The sequence below is a fragment of the Lissotriton vulgaris genome, chromosome 9 (assembly GCF_964263255.1).
Source record: "Lissotriton vulgaris chromosome 9, aLisVul1.2, whole genome shotgun sequence".
Classification (NCBI taxonomy): domain Eukaryota; kingdom Metazoa; phylum Chordata; class Amphibia; order Caudata; family Salamandridae; genus Lissotriton; species Lissotriton vulgaris.
The window spans coordinates 95,646,529-95,671,373 of record NC_141697.1 but is presented as its reverse complement, the minus strand read 5'-3'; positions in this window follow the sequence as shown (position 1 = coordinate 95,671,373).

Genomic DNA, 24,845 nt, shown 5'->3' with positions numbered 1-24,845 from the left:
GTGGATTGAGTTCATCAGGCGGATGGTGTTTTCGGTGGTGATTGGGTTCCAGGCGCTGAGGTTGTTAGTTGGCGGTGTGGGATCTGAGGGGGGTGGGCAGGGTTGTTCGCAGGGAGTGTTCTCGAAGCTGTTGTGAATGTTGGCAATTTTGTTGTAGAAGAAGGAGGATAACGCATCGCAGAGGTCTTGGGAGGGAGTGATGTCGTTAGATGCTGCGGCGGGGTTGGTGAATTCTTTGACGATGTTGAAAAGTTCCTTGCTGTTGTGGGCGTTGTTGTCGAGACGATCCTTGAAAGCTGATTTCTTGGTGGATCGAATCAGTTGGTGGTGTTTGCGGGTGGCCGCCTTGAGGGTGGCCTTGTTGTCGGTGGTTGGGTTTTTTCTCCATGTTTTCTCTAGGGTGCGGCATAGCTTCTTGGATTTTTAAGGTCATCATTGAACGAGGGAACCTTTTTGCTGCCTGAAATGATCTGGTGTCTGTGGCTAGCGCAGAGTACAGTGTGCTGCAGGTTCTGGCATGCTTGGGCCTGCAGGCACAGAGCAGTGTACCATGCTCTCCCAAAAGGTCGTGGGTGCTGCACTGACAGTAAGGCAAGCGGTGCTATATATGTACATGTGGGCCATTATGTAAGAGAAGACCTCCGTATGCTCCACCCTATGATTTTTAGAAATTGGAGATGATGGAACAAGGGTGTTAAATCTCTGGTTAGCAGAGAGACATCTAGTAATTGGAGGGCTGTACGACAAGGACTGTCTTGTTACAGGGAGTACAATTTATTCCTATGGGGCATGCTTATTCAAGATGGCTGTAATGTGCTTGGAGTTGTCAGTTACTATATAAAGGGATATTTTGTATGCTTCAGTGCATTACAACACTGTAGTGATTCTGTCTTTATCATGCCGCAAGTACCTTGCACTCCTGTCCATTGTTTCTTCTTTCCGAGTTACATTGGGCTTGTTTTTGTGCTTGTTTTTTCTTTGTTTTGAATTGCCTGTTTTTTTATTGTATTGTTTGCTTTTGTAGAGAGGTTTTCTATGCCTTGTGTTTTTTTGCTCCGTTAGATACCTTTTTTTCATTGTGGCTCCTTTTAAATACTATTGCCTAACATGTCCTTTCTGTCCTCTTGTTACTCTGGAGGACAGCAGTGCTGAGGTTGCTGAGGAAGGTTGTCCCTATCATCCTTGCCCCAGAGTACAGGGTCAGTAAGAGAAGTGCAACCTTACCTGCCATTAACAGCTTGTCGGATTTCCCTGGTAATCTCCACTCTATCATAGTTATTACAGTAAATGCTAACACTGGAAATGGGCTGTACATAACTAGTCATTGTCCATGTTCTATAATTGTTGCCTCGGCTACTATCCTTAGGGGCCCTCCCCAGAAAATTGCTCTGTTCCCATGATACACTGGGCCAGGGACAGACTAATTTGCATGTAGCCAGGTTCTGAGCTGGGATGGTGCAGTGAGCTAAAAAACGGTGATGGATCAAGCCCTGATCTGTTGACTGGGTATGAGTGTTCTGTTTAATTCATATACTCTGTCCATCACCACCCCCTTTTCTGAATCGTTTTGTCCACCATAAGCGTGGAAGGGTATACTCAGAGTCCCTTGCTCATTGCACCATCAGGATTCAAGCAAGCCGGGCGGAAGACGTCTGTAATGCCAGAAACCGGTCCCCGGAAGCTTGTTTCCTTCCCAGTATAAGAATTGGCTTGGCAGTTTGGTCTGCCCTGTTCCCATGATGCACTGGGCCAGGGACAGACTAATTTCAGGTAGCCAGGTTCTGAGCTGGGATGGTGCAGTGAGCTAAAAACGGTGATGGATCAAGCCCTGATCTGTTGACTGGGTATGAGTGTTCTGTTTAATTCAGATACTCTGTCCATCACCACCCCCTTTTCTGAATCGTTTTGTCCACCATAAGCGTGGGAGGGTATACTCAGATGTGAGTCCCTTGCTCATTGCACCATCAGGATTCAAGCAAGCCGGGCCGAAGACGGCTGTAATGCCAGAAACCGGTCCCCGGAAGCTTGTTTCCTTCCCAGTATAAGAATTGGCTTGGTAGTTTGCTCTGCCCTGTTCCCATGATGCACTGGGCCAGGGACAGACTAATTTACATGTAGCCAGGTTCTGAGCTGGGATGGTGCAGTGAGCTAAAAAACGGTGATGGATCAAGCCCTGATCTGTTGACTGGGTATGAGTGTTCTGTTTAATTCAGATACTCTGTCCATCACCACCCCCTTTTCTGAATCGTTTTGTCCACCATAAGCGTGGAAGGGTATACTCAGATGTGAGTCCCTTGCTCATTGCACCATCAGGATTCAAGCAAGCCGGGCCGAAGACGGCTGTAATGCCAGAAACCGGTCCCCGGAAGCTTGTTTCCTTGCCAGTATAAGAATTGGCTTGGTAGTTTGGTCTGCCCTGTTCCCATGATGCACTGGGCCAGGGACAGACTAATTTGCATGTAGCCAGGTTCTGAGCTGGGATGGTGCAGTGAGCTAAAAAACGGTGATGGATCAAGCCCTGATCTGTTGACTGGGTATGAGTGTTCTGTTTAATTCAGATACTCTGTCCATCACCACCGCCTTTTCTGAATCGTTTTGTCCACCATAAGCGTGGAAGGGTATACTCAGAAGTGAGTCCCTTGCTCATTGCACCACTTGGATTCAAGCAAGCCGGGCCGAAGACGGCTGTAATGCCAGAAACCGGTCCCAGGGAGCTTGTTTCCTTCCCAGTATAAGAATTGGCTTGGTAGTTTGGTCTGCCCTGTTCTCATGATGCACTGGGCCAGGGACAGACTAATTTGCATGTAGCCAGGTTCTGAGCTGGGATGGTGCAGTGAGCTAAAAAACGGTGATGGATCAAGCCCTGATCTGTTGACTGGGTATGAGTGTTCTGTTTAATTCAGATACTCTGTCCATCACCACCCCCTTTTCTGAATCGTTTTGTCCACCATAAGCGTGGAAGGGTATACTCAGATGTGAGTCCCTTGCTCATTGCACCATCAGGATTCAAGCAAGCCGGGCCGAAGACGGCTGTAATGCCAGAAACCGGTCCCCGGAAGCTTGTTTCCTTCCCAGTATAAGAATTGGCTTGGTAGTTTGGTCTGCCCTGTTCCCATGATACACTGGGCCAGAGACAGACTAATTTGCATGTAGCCAGGTTCTGAGCTGGGATGGTGCAGGGAGCTAAAAAACGGTGATGGATCAAGCCCTGTTCTGTTGACTGGGTATGAGTGTTCTGTTTAATTCAGATACTCTGTCCATCACCACCCCCTTTTCTGAATCGTTTTGTCCACCATAAGCGTGGAAGGGTATACTCAGATGTGAGTCCCTTGCTCATTGCACCATCAGGATTCAAGCAAGCCGGGCCGAAGATGGCTGTAATGCCAGAAACCGGTCCCCGAAAGCTTGTTTCCTTCCCAGTATAAGAATTGGCTTGGTAGTTTGGTCTGCCCTGTTCCCATGATGCACTGGGCCAGGGACAGACTAATTTACATGTAGCCAGGTTCTGAGCTGGGATGGTGCAGTGAGCTAAAAAAACGGTGATGGATCAAGCCCTGATCTGTTGACTGGGTATGAGTGTTCTGTTTAATTCAGATACTCTGTCCATCGCCACCCCCTTTTCTGAATCGTTTTGTCCACCATAAGCGTGGAAGGGTATACTCAGATGTGAGTCCCTTGCTCATTGCACCATCAGGATTCAAGCAAGCCGGGCCGAAGACGGCTGTAATGCCAGAAACTGGTCCCCGGAAGCTTGTTTCCTTCCCAGTATAAAAATTGGCTTGGTAGTTTGGTCTGCCCTATTCCCATGATGCACTGGGCCAGGGACAGACTAATTTGCATGTAGCCAGGTTCTGAGCTGGGATGGTGCAGTGAGCTAAAAAAAGGTGATGGATCAAGCCCTGATCTGTTGAATGGGTATGAGTGTTCTGTTTAATTCAGATACTCTGTCCATCACCATCCCCTTTTCTGAATCATCTATACTTGCTCAAAGCCTAATCATTATCAAGGAAGATCAATGTAATATATCCCATTTTGCCTCCACCTTCTCGGTTGGATATACCACCCGTTTAATATTAGCATGGATTTGCCTCCCCACACAAATTCAGATTGGTCTGGGTTCACTAGCTGTAGTAATATGGATTCATGCCTGTGCGCTGAGACCTTTGTAAATATCATTGCATCAACATTAATCAATGGTTTTGATCTTTAAACTGAGCATAGCCAGGATGTTCTAAGCCGTGAGGAGACCAGACATTACGCAAGATGATCCCTCAGTTCCTCTTTCATGGTAAGAAAACAATGGTTGAGATCTTGTTTTGTGACCCCGCCCCACATCAACTTGTCAATGGAAATGCTTTCTTAAATTGATGGTGTATCATGGGTTTGTCCTGCTCTTCTCTAAGTATTCAGGGAGCCAGACATCTCATATGATAATAAAAAGTGATAGAAGGCACTAACAAGCAGCTTCTACCACTTGGGAAACATCAAGGCAGGTGTATCTTTATGGACAAGTAGTCATAGTTTGTAAAGCAATTTGAAGGTGTTGCAATCAGAAAGATGGCAGCAGCACTTGCGGAATCGGTACATGATGCCCAGGGAGTAGCATCTTATTATACTTCTTGTAGCATTTAAGCGCATTAAGTATAACAAGTTATGGTCCTGGTGAGAATGGCTCAGACTTTCATCTCCTGTAGTCAGATTATCTTCCTACTGTTTTGTTTGGTTTATAAAATATGGAAACTGAATGAATAACTCTAACAGGCCCAACAGCAGCAAATGTTGCACACAACAGGAGAATGTCCAATTTGGGCACTGGTCAAGAATATATCAGCAAATATTTCTGATAGCAATTGACCTAGCACTACAATAACGTGACACCAACAGGTTAAAAACTAGCCACGGCAGAAGACAGAAGATGATATTATAAAGGAAGACCCTTTTGGCGTCCTGGTCCTGGTGTTCTTCGATTGAACTAATAGAAAAAGATGCACGATTGAAATGGTTTTCACAAGACTAGTGCATTGTGTCGCTCGTGGCATGAAGTTCTCCACGGCGCCTAGATGAACCGCTTGCAGTACCACTTTCTGCCCAGTTCTGTGGAACAGTTGAATGTAGGTTCTGTACATCTCTGCTCGCTGTTGCAGGGAGCCCTATGATAGTATTTTCCATGGTCTGAAGGGATACTGGCTTAGGTACCAGGAGAGGGTCCGTTTTTAAGATCACTCCTAAACTAAGGGTATGCTCTACACTGCGGGTGATCATGTATGTAAGGCTGTTTTGCTGAATAAGGGTGTCATACCTCTCCTAACCACTTGAGGTGAACTCCACAATGCAGAGTAGCTGCCACAGAGATGCCGGAAGTGATATCACAAGCCTTTTGGACTCTGTGCACATTGAAATCACAGTCACTGACATCGCATGACATTTGCCCCATTGATGGGCCATTTTACAATTTTAAAAAATAGTGCCCTTTGCATGTTAAAAAGTAACAACTGATAATAGCTACAAATAAACCCATACATGAGAATGCAAAAGTTAAACCTTGAAAATATCATGGCTGAGATTGATTTCAATTAAAATGCCTGACCTCTCAAGCAGCATCAGTCTGTGACAGCACAATAAATGAGTGCATCTTTTGATTGAATGTGCACCTAGATGCCAGTGGGTGAGTGACCTGCACCGCACTCCTGCAAACTTTGCAATCAGGAGCCGGGTAAAGGAGCTGTACTTTTTCACAGAGTCCACAGCACTTTGTCAAAGTCAGAGCGCAGATACTGCTGGTACCCGAGCTTTCCCAGATATTTGCTCTGATGGTTTCACATCCACTATTTCAACAAACTGTCCTAATTTTTCAGCAGCGGAAGCCAAACTTTTTGCAATTGCTGCACTCCGAAAAAATGCTATTACTCTTCAAGTATGAAACATGTCACTTTGCTTTATTAAGTTTCCAAGGAAGGAGAGCAAGTAAGGACTTTTTGAAACAGAGGGCCAAAGTACAGGAGAACTTCACTCGCGAAAGAAAATAAAAAAAAACGGATGTACTAGGGTCCAATGACAGGTTTCATGAAAGCGTTTGCAATGCAATAGGTCTCAAATTTACAAGAGTTTGAATTGTAAATGACAATGCCTTTTATTTACGTGTTGTTTTTAAAACAGATAAATAAAAGGCATTGTCATTTACTATGCCAATAGCTTAAACTCTCGCAAATGCGAGACCTATTGCTATAAAAATAGTGCTTGGAGGCTGTAATTAAAGCCTACCGAGTAACAACAGTCGCCATGGGAGGTTACAAAATGAGACAAGGCGGTACTAAGGAGGGACTACTAAGCCTACTGACCAATGAACAGCCACAGTTTACAGAAGACAAGGACACAAGCCAATGAACAATATGAGAGGAGAATGGGCGGAGCTTCAAATCCCTACCTGAATACAGCATGCCTTGCAGAGCAGCGCATGTGCTACCCAGGCTCAAACTAAAAATGGTATGTGAAATCAGATGAAGCCCATTGGACGGGAAAATAGTAGCTAAGACTAATAGGGCATAATTACTTCCCTGTGGGAAAATTCCCCAATAAAATTCAACGATTTCATTGCAAAAGCAAATAAGAAGGAACAGCAGATGCTAAAGGATGCATTGTATTCAGTGCTTAATTTGTCTAAAAAAATAAGTGCTAGGGCTCTCGTCAGGAGTTCACTGTAGCTTACACCACACACTGCCCCTCTATGCTGCCAATGATGGTAACAACACAACTACTAAACATCACTACAAGTGTGACAATTCAGACTATATCAGGCCCCCCAGCTATACAAATGGCTTGGGCAGCAGGTAATAGTCATTTTAATGTATATTGAATTCATAATTAACTGTAGTTGTAGTCATCTCTAAATTAGCCAGAAAGCACCACCTTGTGGCAGACTGTCAAAAGCCCCAGTGTTGACAATTAAGAGCCAGTGCCGAGCACCGGAAACCAATGGCTCAAATTAAGCACTGAATTGCAGGTGGATTGATATGGCAATTACTACCTCTAGTGTGGCGTTGAAGCGCTTTACGGTGAGTGGCAGCTACTCTGGAACCCAACGTTAGTGATTAATCCAGTAGTTATTGATTACTGTTGGTTATTGGGAAGTCTTGTAATCTTTAGAAATCATTCTATAAATTTGATAACGTTTCTTTGTGGTAGGTGAGATTATTAGGAATTTAATAGGAGGTAGGTCTGATCTATGGGGGGTTCTTCACAATTTTGTCGGGATTAATAGACTAAAGGACATTCAGTATTGTATTATCAGGTTGTGTGGATATAGCTTCAATGAGATGTGGTTGTGATCTATTAATAACACAGTCACTAGTGATTGTGTTACTTTGGAATATTTTTCACCTATATAACACACATCCCTAATGCATAAGTAGGCAAAGGAGGCACTTCTTATTTGCACAATTTTGTTTATTAAGCCATCATGAACAAAATGTGTAAATAAACAGAGGAAAGCGACTTGGCAAGTTATCCATGTTGTGCTCAAAACAACGTTATAATGAGCAAATGGTTTACTTTGATGACAATACATTAATGTGGTTAATACCCATAGGTTATCTCAGTTTCACCCTTTAAAAATCCAACTGCAACCTCTTGTTTCTTCCTCTAAAAAAAACAATCATTAGTGGGCAGTACTTCAATGGCTGTTATGGTTGCATGTGATTCTGGAGAAAAACATGGCTCCAGAAACTTGTTCTGGGAAACATTCTCCACAAAACTGAACGTTGAACAGAGTGGAATCGATTTGCACCTTTGTTTCACAAATGTGGGCGGACCCTGGGCAAATCACTTTTCCACCAGCGTCTTTGATTCACTAGAGAATTTACATCTGCAGCTTTTTTTCTGTCAGCGTTATACAGTATCTCATTTTTTGCATCTGTGAAATGATTGACGATGACTTTAGGAAGTATTTGAATTTAAGAAGCAAATTTTAAAAATCATTGGCAAATCCAACGGGGTCGGGTGATGGAAGCCAATCTTTTGACTTCATCAATGTTTGTTTTGTCATGTTTGTGCAGATCTTTGTTTTTGGGAAGCTACCAGGCCTTTGTCAATCTGAAAAAAACTTTGGCTAAAAACAAAAACAAAAAGTTTGATGTCACAAAGCACACATTGCCATAGCAGTCCCTGGCACTTATGAGAACTACTTTGTGTGTGGATGTGCTCCAAGTGAAAAGGAAGAATGAAGTCACTCACAACAAAGTTAGACAATGACTGAAGCGGACTGAACTATGATTAAGTATATTATAGCTATAATTTTAGTAAAATCAAAAGGTCTTGACTTACACCAGACCTAAAATGTATTCAATGTAGGTTATGAAATAGGAAATTGTGGAGTATCTTAGGAGGTTTAAAGACATTCAGATGACATTGTGTAGGTGGTGGGAGTACAACATTCTAAAATAGATTTTACATAATGTTATCACGGATCTTAAAAACTTTGTTTTTGTTTTATGTGAACGTTTGGCAAATATTCTAAAGAAGCTGAACGGATGAATAAACCCTCTGCAAATTATCAAACCAAACCAAAGCAAACTAAAAGTGATACTGGGTAAACCTTTATGAGTAAGCAGTAGCTGTCATCACTTCTGTCGTACTTGTATTTAACTTTCACAGGGTGTTTAAATCATGTTGAGGTATCCAAAGGCAAAACATGGTGCTGAAGATACAGGTGTTGGCCCAAGATATGAAGCATCAGCTACAGTTTTAGGGTCCATGAAGACCAGAATTATTCGAGATTTTCAGCTTAAAATATATTTACATACATACCGACCAGTGCATTTGTAAGACATTAAATGTGAATATGTTTTTTGGGGTGGATTCTGTGGTCTGGACTTTGGGCGTTCTCCAGTGGGGGTGGAGCTGAGAGCAGTGAGTCCCTTGGGAGGCCCAGAGGCTATGATGGGCCTTCTCCAGTAGCAATTTCGGATAGGCTTGTTTCCAGATAGAAGATAATTCTTGGCGACATATGTCTGAATGGAGTAGTATTAGGCTGACTCAAGCGCTCGTGAGAAGATTCCTTGTTTGATGTCCTTAGACCCTCTGACCCTCTTTGAACATTCCAAACAGTGTTTGGGAGGAATAGGACCAGTATGAGACTGAGATCAGCTGTACACCAGCAAGGTAGGAAGTGGGAGATGAATGGCGGATCACCACCATATCGCCATTCCCCGGATGTGTGTGATAGAGCATGCGTGCAACCCCATTCCGGGTTCCTGGAAGTAGCACCTGCCCAGATTTCACTTACAGCTTGGTAAGGAGCCAGAGCTTCCACCTGCAAGATATTAGGCTTGGTCAGATCTGTGCAGTCATCCCTAAAGAGAGTGAGGAGAGGTGACCGCTCACACCCACTCACTAACCTGTTACTACTGAGCCATTGAAATGTCTGGACATCTTGGCTTTATCAGGGGGTCTGCATCTCAGTATACATGCAGCAGCCCTATGGGCTTTATCAATAGCTACCAAAGTGCTGAAAGGTGCCCGCCGCTCAGCAATTGTAACCGCATGGTGACCCATCCAGGCCTAGTGCTTCGCAGAGATTGAGGTACAAACAGTAAACGCATTTCCAGTGCTCAGATGTGATGTAATTTACACTGTTTTGGGAAATCACTTCAGTTTCTATTCATCAGACAGTCCACCTGTTCATTACACATTTCTGGTATTAGCTCATCGGTTGCCGTGTGTGCAACGATCTCTGTGAAACATCACACTTGATATGGTTACCATGTTGCTATTGCCTAAATAGGACACCCTTGTGTCTTACAGGTAATATAATTGTGAGCACTAGGAAGGAGACAAGGTACTCCACCTATCCCCCAGCCCCCCAAGTAGGAGTCTGTGGAAGAGGGCTAAGGCAGGGTGCAGTGCCAGCCAGCTTAGAACCTAAACCTTAGAATTTCCGGTGTGTAGGTGGCGGGTAGGATCGGAGCTGCGGGGGTTAACTAACTAATGTTTATGTATGAAGGAAACTAAGGAAAATGAAATACTGTGGATCCAAAGAACATATGTATCTTGAATCCATTTATTGTGAAGGAAATATTTGAAATTAAGCTCATTGATGAGTGTTAGGTGAAGTGGATGCACTCAATAGGAAATTAACCAGACTGACCCCATTGTAAAGAAATTTGGCATTAGGGACTTAGGGGCTGATTTACTTTTTGGTGGACAGCCTGTGGGTACGCCATGGGGACAGAGTAAATTCCTCTGTCCGCATGATAGAGAGGCTGCCCACCTAATTTATAAATGTACATCAAGCAGGCATATATTTATAAAGGCATTGGCGGGAACAGCCGTCACAGCGCACAGCAGCATCACAGCCCTGTACTGAACAATATTTCTTTTTTCTTTCCAAAAAGTAATGCTCCCTCTCGCCAAGGGAACCTTCTCCCATGGCGGCAGAAGCATTATAATAGTTCTTTCTTTTACCTGGTGGCAAGGAACAGGAAAAAATTACTACAAGCCTGCCCATCTAAATTGGGCGGGCAGACATGTAGCCATTTCTCGAATGACCCTTACTCCCCAGGACTGTCAGAGAAGATTGGCACTTGTCAGAGACAGGGTAGTCTCCGCAGTGGCCAAACCGATGGACCACCCGCATTTTAATCGGCTTATAAGTATACTCTGTTGCCGCTGAGATGGAGTATATAAACCACCAATATATACATTGGCCCTCAGCAATCAATCACACTGGCACATAGCAACTGTCTGAAACATAAGGATTCAGGTTTTTGATCTCACCAGAGTGGGATTCAGGTTTTGGGTCCCACCGTAGTAAGATTCAGGCATTTGATGCCACCTGATCAGGAATCAGGTTTCTGATCCCACCGGGGAGGGATTGAAGCTCCCTCTTTACTGTAGACAGTGCTGCTGTGTCTGGGCTTGGCTCAGAGACGAAAAGCGGGGAGTTGGTCGGCGCTCTGTTGGGTCAAAGTTAAGTCCCCAGTTGCACAACCCCTCCCAGTGATATTTTTCACAGTAACCATGCATTTTAGCGGCTGGTTGTGATTTGCTGTTATCAACGACTGTGTATAAAAATGCACCACCCTCTTTTTTCCAATAAGCATCATTTTGAATAACGTAAAAAGCAAGTTCATATGATGTCACTTCCGGTGATGTGACCATGGAGTGGTTGCACTGGCATCTGCAGCCAGCACTGCCCCAGCATTCAAAAGAGTCCTCCATGTTTTGAGACATCCTGATCAAACTGGGCTTTTAGTGCCTTTAATGATGCCTGGCCGTAGAGCGCCTGCCATGGCTGATGGACGCGGCCCTCTAAAGAGCTGCTGCTCAGAGCCCCGTTCACGCACACGTCCTACCCAGCTGGTATTGCCAGTGTGAACATGACACACATTGTGGTCATGCTCTCAAATCAAGGCATCCAGGCAGGGAAACTCTACAACTGACGTAAATTGGAATAATGTGAGCTGCTGGCGTCAGTGAGCTACAGGCAAGCGACAGGGCCTGCCTACAGTTGACTAACTATCCTATTTCGGTGTGAATACCTTTAATTTTGCCAATTTTTCTAAACTCCTTTTATGCTTTATTTTTAAATGCACACATATAGACTCCTCTGTGAGCGTTATTATACCCTCTATGCCTCCGGCGGTGGGCCGCGGCAGTTCAAAAGTACCTCTGCGTAATTCAAACTGATTCCTCACTTTGTAAGTCTGTCTTTTAACCCACTAAGGCTAAAAATACTTCCGGCAGCGCCAGCCGAGTCGTGAGTCATGCTCGAATGCTGGGGGGCTAGATGCGAACTCAGGCGTGTGCAAAACCGGATGAAGCAGCAGCAATTTGCCCCCCCGTTCCTGCACCACCCCCGGTCAGCTGGTGACAGCCCGCAGACCAACCTATGGGATAGACATTTGGAAATACTGAAAACTGGAGTATACCAACTTCCAAAGACCAGAAAGGGGTGGTGCATTATTAAGATTCAAAACCACCAACTATCATAAACATGACATCACAGGAAATGACGTCATGCCGTGAGGTAGCGCAACAGGCCTTCTTGCTGCACTGCCCTATTGCAAAAGAAAAGGGCAGGAATGCGCTGTATTTATTGGCTAGGGCGCATTCCTGTCCTTTTTCCCTGCGCCAGCGCACAATGGGCTGCTGTGCACCAATGCAGGCCCCTTTGCATCATGGTGCAAGGGTGCCTGCGTTGCAGGGATGATTATTTTGCCTTCCTGCTCAAAAACAACCACAAGAGGCTTTTTCCTCTTTCTATGTGCAGGATGCAGCACACATAGAAAAAAAGGAAAAACAAGGAGAAAGAAAGATGTTTCTCCTCTCGTTGCGCCTCCCTTAAGCCTCGGAGGCGTACGTTTTTGGCGCTGCCTCAGATTTACAATTTCTTGTAAATATGGGGCAGTGTCAAAAAGCCATGGATGTTGCTGAGAACGCCCCCAGCAACATCCATTGGACGCCCCTTTAACGCAGAAAGCTGTGTTAAAGGGAACCATATTTACGAGGCAGCATTAAGCCCAAAAAAGTAGCTTAGTGCTGCCTCGTAGATATGGAGTAGGCTCCTGCGCAACGGAACGTCACAAAGAGTGACGTTCCGGCTGCGCTAGGGGCCTCATGAGGCCCTCTGTGTCAGTTATAACAGCATAATCAGATTACCTGTTATGGGACCTGTATCAGGGAAATGGACCAGGTGGTATCGGACTCGGATTGCATCTTGAGAAATAGATATAATTACATAAATGAATTTTTCCCACGCTAAGGCATCTCTTTATCAGCAGACATGCCTCTGCAGTACAGCGGTGTCAGCCAGTTACTACAGCAACATGCTCTGCATTGCGTTTCCGATGAGTTTGCTGCTTACAGACTTGTTGATGATCCCCTTCCACACTGGGGACCCAAGTTACACTATATAACCTGCTCAATCCACAGCCCACCCAAAAGCAGCAGGAAAGCACTGAGGAATCTGTAGGCAGTAGTTTTACCGAAAAAGGGGAAGGATGCACTGTGATTAGCTTGTAAAAGAATAAGGGCCTGATTATGATCTTGGTGAATTGGATACGTCGTCACAAACGCGATAGATATCTCCTCCGTCGTATTACAAGTTCTATAGGATATAATGGAATGTTAATTTGGTGGACGGGATATCTGTCTCGTTTGTGTCAGAGTAACGCTGTCCGCCAAGATCGGAATCAGGCCCTTGATCCTGGGGCCTAATGTTTTCTTAGACGTCTGCAGACGTCTGAGAACCAAGGCTGCATAGCGTTGATTCCACCTCATGTCTCTTTAGTCCACCACCAGACACTCCCAGCCCCTTATCTCACTCTTGCAGGTTCTTTTTCACCCCTGCTTTCTCCCTTTCTCACTGTTACTCAGTCTTTCTGTTCCTCTTTCTTTCCTTGTATTAACCCCTTCACTGCGGGGGTTATTCCCCTGCTGTGCTGGGGGGGGGGGGAGGGGGTCACACACAGCGCCGTGGCTCGCTCATGACGAGCTCAGCTCGTCATAACCCCTTCACTGCGGGGGTTATTCCCCTGCTGTGCAGGGGGGGAGGGGGTCACACACAGCGCCGTGGCTCGCTCATGACGAGCTCAGCTGGTCATGAGCATGGGAGGGGTTAAAGTCTGTTCCGGGAAAATAAGCGCTGGGCCCCTTAAGGTGATTTCCGGTACTCACCACCTGCAACCACCGGATGAAATTAAGCACAGAGGATACTTCCTAAAGTAGTAGGGCTGGGTACTATTCTAGAGGTACAGTCTCTGTTCTATAAACAGGAGGTGCCACTGACAAAATGTTTACTATTATCATCAGCAAGGGAATGAGAAGCAAAGTGCACATGCAATTGTTCAAAATTTTTATGATTCAAATTCAATGCAAAGTGAAACACAACACATGGAGATCTAATCCAATTTCTGTAGGGAATTAAATCCAAAATTGATTGGTTCTGGGGATTTCTATGGGGAGAGTAACACATTTCAGAAGGGACAGTTGTGAGTTGAGCATGATCTGAAATGGATGTGTTCATGGGTGTTGTGAACTTATACACAGTAACAGTCCATGGAAGATACGAAGACTTTATTAAGCACCAGCCAGGCATGGCAACCCCCTACTAACCTTTACCCAACTGGCAAGCTATGGGACTATAATTTGTTCAAAAGCGGTAAGGGCACCATGGCACTTAGGAAGGAGCATGGTCAAGGAGTGGGATTTATGGCCACAACCCCTTAATCACAATCAAGAAATGCTCCACCCAAAAATGCACCCCTTTTCATTGCATTGGAACTGACAACATCATCATAGGTCAATTTAGAATTCTGCAGACGCATCGTTCTTGGCAGTGGTTTTGCCCACCAGGGTCAATGCGAGACGTGTCCTAGATATGTGCACAAGGGGCAGAGCAGTGTCAGAGTTTCAGGATGTCAACATGCAATGAATCTACATACAATGACCCTACAGGATATAATCATTAGATATCCTGAAAATTAAATAGAGCTTCGTCTCTAATGGACCAACATCGGCAACACCCGCTCTAGATCGATGGGGCAAACGAATGAATGCACAGCCATTTCCAGTTGCCTCAGCAGAAGTCTTATTTCAGTGTCAGACAGACAAGAGCTGGGTTGTGAGAGGTGAAGACGTGCCCCAGCTATGTCCCAATTCCTGATGCTGTGCCATGTCTTCACAACTCCTTGTAGTACAGATTGTGGTTGTTGCTATAAAGCTCGATCAATGCTCACTAGAGTGCACACTGGCGAGGAGGTGAACGCAACCCATTCATGAATCTTGTGGACTGCCAGCTGCCTTGGGAGAGTACAGCTCAACTCAAGCTGTTGCCCCCTGCATAACCGAGAGGACCAGGGGTGACCCAAGGTGAAAGCTGAATCTCCATCCAGCAGTACCTTGAATGTTTCTGCCCTTACAGATACGCTCAATACAACACAAACGCTGCCAATACTGATAAGTATTTACCATCACATTCCTAGCAATCACACGTGACACTCGTAGTGATTGAAAACATACATTAATAAATATTTTATTTGTATTTTTTAGTATTATATATCTTTCATGAACATTACAAACATTTTATGGACCACAAGACGCAATACAACCATAGAACAACAATTTTTGCACATAGAAATGAGACAATACATTTAGTGATTCACAACATTTTGCCAAATCTGAGCAGGCTCAAATTCCATCAAACACCGAAAAGAAAAAAGAAGGGAGAGAAATGAGAAGAACCCAAAGGAAAGGTTTAGAAAAGCACCACCGTTTTAGTTTGAAAACAGCACTAACCCAGGGAGAATTATTGGCCAAACAGTTAGGTATTCAGGTCATAACAAAATGAAATTCGTTAGTTATTATGAACTTCTATGGACTTGCTACTCAACATTTATCAAGAGTACTTATTTGGACATAAAAGAAAGGTCTACGCGTTGCAAACCCATTTTTTTATTTAAGGGTTATCCTCAGGACCTGGAAAATAGATACCCTGACACTCAGTGTGGCACTGCCATTTTACCCTGGTGATTCTAAAACTGCACCTAGGAGACAGATGGGTCTGATCTTAAAATTTGTGGCATGGGAGTGAAGAAGGAAGAACTCGTTACACTATGTGAACCTGACACCCAAGACTTCTTCGAATTTTCAGCAATTGAATTGGCATGCATTGAGAATAGTTGCAATTAAATATTTGTAGCACAAACATATGGAGTTTATGAATGCTGTATTTTTCACAATGCTGGTCAGTAGTCTGCTTTTTCAGAATGCTGGCCAGAATTCTGGAAAAGCCATCTGCTCTACTTTCACCAGCCTTAAGGCACGTAAAAAAGGAGAACTTTCAGGAGTTGAACTTAAGGAGGGTCCTAAATCATAACCCATCGCCAGGAATGAATCCTCGTCTTTTGTGTGACATTCAAAAGGCAAGGAAATGAGAGACCATCATAGCAATGGTCAACGCTGCTCCGATTGGTGGTGTCCAGGACACAGTGATGGGTCGCTGCAAGTATAAAGATGCCTTAGAGAAAGTCTTGGGTGAGGTACCACCTTTCTCATGCCGAGTATGAAGATCTTCAGCTGCGGCGATGACTTCTCCATGTGGATGCCTGTTTGTCTGTCTGCAGGGTGTGGTTACCGTTGTGGCACGCAGTATTGTTTCAAGAGAGAATGCAAGCCCAGGTAGCCATCACCAGAAGTCAAGGTGAGGAAATCGCCTCCCCAGGGTTCAAGGCACAAATCTGAGTTGAATCCATCCAATGGTGTTGAATACGTTCTAGACAGTCAAACACTGGGCATCGAAACAGTTTGTCTTGTGGACACCAGATCCACCTTAAATGTAATGCCTGACATTGCATTTGCAAAACTGCTGCAAAATAAGCAGCTGCAGTCATCCAATGGGAATTTATATGGTTCCTGTGCATGACTGCCCTTCTATGCATATTTTCATGCCGCTCTGTCTCAAGTAGAGTTGACATGGATGCAGTAGAAGCTGGCATAGACGGTAAGTATTTTCCAAACTGTTGGGATGCTGAGACAAGTTCAAGCAGAGAGTGAGCGCCACGTTGTCGACAAAGTCAGCCCAGATGCCGGGCGCATCTGAGGAATTCCATTCAACATCCAGTGACCAATAAAGGCGGGAACTGAGTGCTTTCTGAGACATCATTAGAGCCTATTAACTCCTTGCGTGCTGGTGATGGAACCACTCCATCACCAGCCACGGACGCAATGTGCTGGTGACAGAATGGTTCCGTCACGGCCCGGTCGCCGCGCCTGAGCGGCATCAATTCTGCGCCTGCGCGGCACGTTCTATTGAGCTGGTGGGGCCGTGACGAAACCACTCCGTCACAAGCACAGCGCGCCCGTGGCTCATGACGGAGTGGTTCCGTCACGAGCATGACGGCGCCGCGCGGCCCCCCGCCCCCCAGCGCCGCAGCGGAATTACTGCCGCGGCCAAGGGGTTAAAGGACCTACCCCCAGTGCCAAAAAATGCACTCTGTAAGCCCAATTAATGTCAGTGTGGACATCATGCAGCTTAACATGCCCATAAAAGGGAGTGACAATCGCATGGCAAATTTAGGACATGTTTCACTAATTCAATGGAGCTTGGGATTTCTTCAAGGTTAAACGTAACAGAGGCTATCATCAGCTAGAGCTGTGGGAGAGGTCACGATACCTCATACCTGTTGCAACTCACACAGGCCAGTACGTGGACCAGTGCCTCAGATTTGATTTGGGGCTAGATTTACTAAGGACTTCTGTTGCCCTTGCATCATGCAAGGTGAGGCAAGGGCAACACTTGTCCTTAGGTGAGATTTACTATGCCACGCAGAGACACCTTGCAGGGCATTGTAAATCTGGAGTCATGCAAGGCAGTGCAAGTTGCTGTCTTGCGTTACCCTGCCTTGGGAAGGCGTTCCATGGTGGTTGCTCCCACACATCCACCCATGGTTTCCGGTCCATTCTTAGATTTACTAACAATAGTAAACATGGGAATGCGTCAAAATGCAACCCCTTCCTTTAGGAAGGTGTAACATAAAGAAAGCTGTTTATCACTCCTCGTTTTGTCCTTGTTTATACATGTGCTCCATTCTGCAGTACATATAAAAAGAGTAAAAAAGCCTCAGAGGATTGTTTTTGTGCAGGAAGGAGTCCCTTCCAGCACAAAAACAATCCCACCTGCAACTAAGGTGCCCTTTTGCAGGATGGTGCAAGGGTGCCTGCGTTGGCACTTGACAGCCACTAGCACACCATGGCAGAGAGAGAGAGTAGGATTGCGCCATATCTTTGTAGATATGGAGCTTTCCTGTCCTCTTCATTTGACTCAGCGCAGAAAGTTGCCTTGTTGCATTGCGCTGCGTCAAATGTTAGTAAATCTGCCCCTTATCTGCAGCAGAAGTATCCCATGAAGAGATCAGAAAGTCAATACAGGGGACTCCCAACTATGGCAACATTCTAGAAGTTGGGAAGATACAAAAAGAACATGGCAAAAACCTCGTGAAAATCTATGAGGTACTTACCTACAAATGCCTGGTGATAAACAAACTTAAATGTGATTTTCGAGGCCAAGTTTGAAGTTTTGTGAAAAGTCTGGCTATAGTATGGCCTTACAATGATAATCATTTGTTATTATATGAAAAACCCTTTATTGTTGTTACTGTCAACAAGGCTCTTATGAACACCTTCAGCAACCCCCAAGACTAGGAAGCCACCTTACCCTAATGATTGCAAGACTACATCTGTTTTTTCTGTATAGTGCACAGCTCATGCAATGCTCACAGCCCTGCAGACTTTTTTTAAAAAAGATTATTGTTTGCAACAACCGCTTGCAGGCTATATGTTGTTGAACAATGAATTGTTGAACCAATGCATTATTTGTTTATTGGTTAGAGTGCTTCATATTTAAGTGATGAAGGAAGGCAGTTTGTGTTACAATAGTTTACAGGATTATTAAATGATGTGTCAAGTGGTAATCATTACTTATATAGACGTATTTGTTTTAGTATATATTCAGAATCTTAGTAAAATGAAAAAAAGCAAAGTGACGTCATGTGTGCCAAGGCATTGGCAAGCCCTTTTCTAATGAGCCTCCAAGGATGTCCATGGTACTAGAGGGCATTCGGGAAGAAGTAAACTGTTCAGCTGATCATCACAGACTAGTATTCTAGATTTCTAGAGTTGGTGTCTATATCTAACACTTCAGGGGAATATTTAGTTCCTGCTTCCAACAAGATTGTTTCCACATTTGGTGTTCCTGAAACAGTTGGATATGATAACCGGCCACATGTCTATGGGAAAGCCTTCAAAGACACTGACACACATATGCCTTCCATCGCAGGAATATCACACTTCGCGATCTCAAAGCAATGGCATTGTTGAATCTTTTATGTTAATCCCAAGAATAAGCTTATTGCTTTGGTGCTCTGCCAAATTTTGTGAACCTTATTAGATACCCTGCGCAGCACCACTAGTAATTTGACCGCTTAGCTTAACTGTTGTTGAGAGGCATCAAAATCTTGGAATCCACAGGTTGCCTGTTGTTCACGATGGTTCATCAGTATAAGCGATGCCCAAGCAACCCTTGGCCAATGACCGGTGGAGCTGTCCCACGCAGCTATAGAGGAGTTTGGCTTTGGTTCATCCCTCGGCCATCACCTATCCAGCCGGACATCGGACACTGTGTTTCCTCGTCTCCCTGTTGTGCCTCATATACCCTCCCCCTCCTCTTCCCTCCATTCTTCTCCCCTACCTCCCTATTACTTCCTTCTCTCCCCTATTATTTTCCTCTTGTTTATGCTCTGCTTTTGTACCCATGTAATTTCTGTAACAAAGCTCCAGAAACTGATGTAACTTTGTAACCATGTTCCTTGTATAAAGCGCTCTGATAGCTCCTGGTCTAGTCAGCGCTATATAAAACTCCATTAAAAAACAATAAATAAATAATCACCTAGTAAATCCGAAGACATCTTATGCAGACTGGAAGAGAGAAGTCCAGACTTTCATGTCTCTACCAGGGCGATCAGGTAGTAGCCAAAGCTAAGGGCTAGACGAAAGACAATCTATCTATTGATCCTGAATCGTGCAACATTCCTGACATCCTTAGGTCTGTGTTCACCATGTGGAGGCACAGACATGCACCCACTTACACTCTTCATTCTTCTAACTGCTGAATGGAGTTCCTTGTCCAATAGCTTCAGAAGATGAGGACTCTGAAGGACTCCTTACGAAGAGTTACCTCCTGGTGACATCACCCCTGACCCGCCTGGTTCCTCATAACATAGGGAGTCCTGCCTTTTCCACCCAAAATACTTAAAAAAGCTTTCTTCCTTTCAAATTTCACAGACAGAGTAATTGTGCCCTGATGAGAATCCGGAAAACAAGCCCCTGGATTCGAAACGCGTCGGCCAATTAGAAAAGGAAAACTTGTATACCAGCATTTGCTGGCTGATAAAGAATCCCGAATTTATTTTAGCGCTCCTTTCCTAATTTTCCCCCCTTTTCTACTTTTCTTTGCTTCAATCAAAGCTCTACTCATTTGAAAGTGTGTGTATCATTCATTGCCATGCATATCTAATGTCACTGTCTGTTTTACATTGTTTTTCATTTTCGTGATTAATGACTACATTTAGTTTGTGACACTTTGTTGTGTAGAAAAGTTTAACTTTGGTTCAAATTCACATTGTACACATGTTTTTGTCTGTCTATAATATGTTGTTTTTGACAAACAGAGTTTAATCAAAAAATTATTCGGTATAAATAAAAATACCCAGTTGACAACGACAAGCAGCGTGTTCAACTTTCCATAAATGTGGTTGCAAATGTAAGTGGTGAGGCACTCTTCTTTGATTGCTCACATGCAGAGGAAGAGCAATAAACCTATCCAGGGATTTTAAACTGAGCACTGAGCACCAGCAGTTTTTTAAAAGGGACCTCGAAACATGTCTCTATCGGGCTCTGTTTTGCGCCCTGGCCTGCAGTGACAGCAGGCACATCGATGCGCGCTGCTCACACTGCTCACTTCTCACTAGTGGAGAAGTTACAGCATGGCGTCATGCCAGGTGAGCCTTGTAGGGGAAGGAAATCCTTTAAAGAAAGTCATTTTCTCTCTGGATTTCCCTTCTCTTTTTGAATCTCGAGAGCAGCAACATTGTCGTGCTGCCACCAGGCCTTTAAGTGGAAGTTTTTTCAATATTATATACAAGCCACAGTTGATGCTTATTTATCTTCTGCGACTAACAACCATTGACAAAGCCAATAGTCCTGCCTTCTAGTCCTATTATGTTACCTGTTGTATCATATATCTGGATGCAATGACAGAAACAGCAAAATACAAGCACATATTTTTAGCTTATGTGTTGTTAAGCCACACCCTTAATTACATTGGCTACGCCCCTTAGAGAAGTCCCCAGTTTTTTCATCCCACTTAAAGCCCGGCACCTAGCCATCCATGAACGGACAAACTATTGTACACAAAAGCCATCAATGCAAACAGAAAGACAGACATCCATCCGTCCAGGACTCAATGACCCCATCCGATAATCCTTCCGCCCACCCAGTCACCCATTCATTCAGCATGCATACATGCATTTGCTCACCCACTCATCCATCCATCAACTCACTCAATCAACCAAACATTTCTTACAGTGACCCCGCAACAGCTACCACACACAAACTAGCCAATCGAAGACCAAATACTTTTACTAATAAAACAAGCAAGACTTATGCTTTTTATAACCTCGTTGCATAAATTCTAATACCTGAGATAAATAACTTTTTCGCATGGAGAAGAGCTGTAAGCATTTAGTTTGGGTTTTACTCTAGAAAGGGACAGCAACTATCTATCTCCACACAAAGCAGTCAATTGTAATCTGTTGTATTTACTCGTCAGCATCCTCGTGAGTTGACTTGTCTGAGCTGCCAGCATCGAAGGCAGCGCTTTTGCTGTGCTGTCCACTATTTTTCATTGACTGCTGCTTGGAGCCTTCAGGGTCAATGTAGGCCCAGCATTTAAGCTTCGACTCTGTGCTCGGGATATGTTATACATTCAAGTGTAAGTAGAGCTTGCAAATATTGTAAAGGGTTATTTAGACAGGCGTGCAAGCGCACTCGGGGGCTTACAGAAGTTGCAAAGCTTGCCATCTTCACATATGTTTTTTACAGTTTTCTCAAGCACAGACTTGGCCAAGGATATTAAAGCGCTTTAGATGAGCACCAAATTATATTTGCACATATTTCTTAAGGTACTGCGAATGTAAGTGATCTTGAGTTGAGACCTGGGCCTACAGTTCCCACCTAGCCAGTTTTAAATGCCCATGCTGGTAGAAAAATTTGGAAAGTCGCCTTAAGTGAGCATTTTTCCCCCATATCAGTAAAAAGTAGGAAGAAAACACTTTAAAATGTGTTCTACAGCTGCCTTAATGACCCGTAACTGAAAAAGTAAACACAAACAGAAAGGCCATATTAAAAATGAATAGAGATGGTTTCATGTAAAGTTTTACTTAAGAATCGTATCTGGGCCTTTACTGAATCTTAAACAGTGAGCAGGGGGCTGCTATTTGTTTCTGGGAAAGGTGACAACCCTACTTGGGACACGAACCTGGCGTCCACATTTTAAATTTGGTAACGGTACATCCATATATTTTTAAAACTCCACCATGCAGGCAAAATGTACAGTGGGAATGTTGCTGTTTATGGCCTAGAAGTAGGACCCTCTTGTTAAAATCTAGTTTGCGACATCAACATTATCGGCGCCATCTTGTCCCTTTTCAGGCTTGTATGTGCGCGCAAGTAGCAGCCATTTTGAATGCCATGGCCTCTCTGCCCACTGCCGATAGCCAGCGCGTCTCTCTCTCCCTCTAACCTCGCAAACATCCCCCGCACGCCGACAGCCCCCGCTCTCACATGCTTGGGCTATAAACCTCCCCTTCAGCGCAACCCTGCCTCGGAACCACATCCCGTTCCCAGCTAAACACCTCCCTCCATCCCTTTCATGATCCCGTATCTTTTGATAAACCCCCCTTTCCTCTGTGCCCGATTGTCCTGCTCGTTCCCAAGCCGCCACCTAGCCCTGCGGATGCAGTTTATTACCCCCATACAGTAGGAAGCTTCTCTCATCAAAGGATCCACAACTGATCAAAGCCCTCACCCCATGAGATCCGATCAGCCACACACATTCCGGGAATCGGCGGAATGTCCAGCTGCGCGATAGTCATCACCTGTTGAGGCTGGGGTGGGGACTTCTACTGTAAATGTGTGTGAGAACGGGCTTGAAGCAGGGATTCCGAGGATGTCTTTCCGTACATCAAAGTGTTGACAAAGATGTGTTCATGTAATAAAGCCATAAACCTGTGTATAAGAGGCCAGGCCTCCGAGATGCGGTTAGAGCACCTCGAGAAGATACCCTGTTGTCTGATTTGATGTGTTCTGCTCCGTCGGAATAAACTCCTGTTTCCTGCCTTCCAGTCTCCAGCGCCTGCCTCTTTGTTTGATAGATTTGAGTGGTGTGAGAGGCGGTTAGCGCCGGGCAATACTTAAAAGGTTCTTGGTCGACATCGGCCCTACCCTTTTTCTACAATTGGCGTCCCAAATGTGGGGCCCATCAGTGACACGTGGATCCAGTGGGAGAGGTCCTGACGACAGAGTGAACGACTGCAACGATCAGGAGAGCTCCTGTCCGATAGACCCTCGTCTGACAGCCGATCATCCGAACTTCACCGGTTCCGAACAGACCTCTCTCGAATGATCTACGGTCCTGACTGGGAACCACCAGGAGTGCCGCGACAGTTACGGAGAATAGAGGACGATTGGGCGCTGGATGCGGAAGACGAGAAACTGTCCATGCGGTCCAGGTAAGGTCGTGTAACACGACAAATTGCGAAACGATTGTCTGATTATTTGGAAAATACTAGTATTACTCTTCGATTGTTTGTTCTTTTGAGACATTCTCTGTCTGCAAATGGGGAAGAATAGAAATATTCTCTCTTCCTTTGCAGATAGTGAAGGATAGGTAATGCAGACTTTTGTCCCCGTTGTAATCCGTCGTGCCTATCTTTCTCCCCACTGATTGATTGATTGTCCGAACATTGATTGTTCGAAGTTCGTCCTTTTGAGATACTCTCTGTCCGCAAACGGGGAAGAATAGAAATATTCCCTCTTCCTTTGCAGATAGTGAGGGGTAGGTAACGCAGACTTTTGTCCCCGTTGTAATCCGTCGTGCCTATTTTTTCTTCCCACTGATTTATTGATTGTCCGAACATTGACGGTTCGAAGTTGGTTCTTTGAGGTATTCTCTGTTTGCAAATAACGTAGAATAGAAATATTCTGTCTAGTCTTTGCAAGTAGTGAAAGATAGGTTGTCCCCGTTGTAATCTGTCATGCCTATCTTCTCCCCACTGATTGGTAGTTGGTTCAGCCCGGACCGCTTATTAGAAATGAACGATCCAGCTCCACTGGAAGGCACCCCTAATAAGGACATGTTCATGAAGCATGGACTAATCGCTATAGCCTATAGCAAGCTATGGCATAAATGTACAAGAAAGGATCAGGCAAGTCAGTGGCCACTGATAGGATCCTTCGATGAAGATAAAATAAACGTGCTGGAAACAGCCCTTCGTAACAATAAGACAACGCCCACTATGCTTGATAGTCTCGGCATGTGGCGCAAAGAAACAGAACAACGTAAAAAGAGAAACGAAGTCAGATTAGAAAAAGAACTACGAAAAGCAGCTCACCTAGCTGCCAGAAAGTTAGAAGAAGAGATAAAGGAGAGAGAGGAAACCAAACAGAAGCAAGAGTCCGAAACATCGAGTCAGTGTCCTGTCAGAACACCCTCTATTCTCTACCCCGAGCTACCCATGAAACAGCGAGCAAACAATGATCTATTACTTGGTCCTCTGATCATCTACATGTCCCCTCCATATGCCCCTTGCCGACCCTTAGCACAGCATCCGCAGCCCCTAACCACAGATGAGAATAGTGCCAGGGCCTCGATCCTCACGGCCTCCGTGCCGGCCGAACCCCTCGTACTCAGCGCAGCGCAAGCAGCAGCATTAGACAACCCTGAGACCTGGAAGAAAGATTCCACTAGAATAAACAGGTTGAGCAAGGATGAGCGAGCAAGGATCGACAAGATAGTAAAGACACTAGTGGAACGGAAGGAGAGTGAGGAGTACATAATGGATATGTACAACTCATATGCTGAGAGCCACAGACGGCACTTTGTTGTGCGATTTTGTTACCATACCCTAAATGCTTATGAAGACCGATACCGAGACAAAGGTCCCGAGAGCCTAACGACTCTATATAGGAAGGTTGACATCGGGGATGAGGGCGAGTGTGACGTGACGGACCTCCTC